The sequence below is a fragment of the Alligator sinensis genome, unplaced genomic scaffold (assembly GCF_000455745.1).
Source record: "Alligator sinensis unplaced genomic scaffold, ASM45574v1 scaffold1860_2, whole genome shotgun sequence".
Lineage (NCBI taxonomy): Eukaryota > Metazoa > Chordata > Crocodylia > Alligatoridae > Alligator > Alligator sinensis.
The window spans coordinates 395,550-396,848 of NW_005843035.1; the positions used below are offsets into that span (position 1 = coordinate 395,550).

The following is a 1,299-nucleotide window of genomic DNA, read 5'->3' on the forward strand; positions in this document are numbered from 1 at the left end:
TTCACCTGTGATTGTTTCTAAGAATGGTCATTAATGGTTGAACAATGATGATGATGCCGTATATATCTATCGGGTTGGAGGAAATTCTCCCAGGAAAATTTTGGAGAAAGGGGGATTAGGAGAAAGAGTTATGAACATATGAGTGCATTAGTGACAGCACTGTCAAGCGCTATAGAATAACCACAACCAGCATCACTACAGTCGCTGCTCCTGTCGGTGGAAAATGCTTTGATGGGAAACTGTCTTACGTCTTCCACCAAGAGTAGCAGTGGGGATGACGGTGCTAATGAGGATAATGGTTGGTGCTGTCATTATTGTGCCGGGCCACTCTCACCTATTCCAGGCCCTGCTCAGTCCCCAAACCTTACAGGACTCTATGCTGGGTGCCCCTCAGGTGCCCCCATGGCCTCCACACCAACCCCGTAGCCACAACCCGGGATAAACCTCAACATACCACAAATGCCAGTGCACCCCTTCCCAACCAAAATTCACTCCCAGCTCCGGGTCACCGCCCCACCGCAAGCTGCTCGGCCCCTAGCTCCCTCCATGCGGCTCTCTCGGGTAGCTTGGCTGCCCGTGGCCCCCCTCTTCCCTCACCCCCAGGACCCCCTCTCCCTGCAGCAGGCAGGGCTAGACTGCCCTCTTTGCTTCAGGCTCCAGGTTTATATACCCCAAAGCCCCACCCTGCCTGGTCACATGACTCCCCAGCCATCCACAGGGGTCTCCCCTTCACCAATGGCCAGCCTGCCCTCCCCTGCTGCAGCCCCCAGCCCTCTCCCCTTAAAGGGACAGGTGCCTCTGTCATCCCGTTATACGGGGACTCAAAATGATCTACTCTTGCCCCATAAAAGAAGGTCAAATCTACTCTTTTTTTTCCATTTCCATTTTCCATGGGGGAAAAAGGTACTAAATTAATTCAATTTAATGTAAATCATTTGTTTAAATATACCAAATAAGAAAAAAAAAATAAATGAAAACAAATGCAAAATAAAAGATAACAGCAATAAAATTAAATTGATATTAAAACGAACATGATAAAAATTAAAAGCAATACAATGAAATAAATTAGTTAATAGCTTAAATAACAAAAATGCAAAGATAATAAAATAAAATGAAATAAAAATAAGCCATAACATTACAATCATTTTCTAAATAAAATAATAATCAAATAAACAGCGTCACAGAACAGGAGGGCTGAGGTCATCCCTGGTCCGGGCCCTGCTCCGAGCAGGCCCAGCCCCAGCCCCAGCCCCAGCCCCATCCCGGGCGGGGTGCAAAGGACGCTGGGGCTGGGACCGG

The 1,299-nt window shown here is 47.7% G+C and overlaps 1 protein-coding gene across 1 annotated transcript in view; it reads right to left on the minus strand.

The window, feature by feature from the left end:
• LOC102368654 (HRAS-like suppressor 3) overlaps positions 1-1,299 on the minus strand; it is a 6,313-nt gene that overhangs the window by 3,207 nt on the left and 1,807 nt on the right. The window lies entirely within an intron of this gene.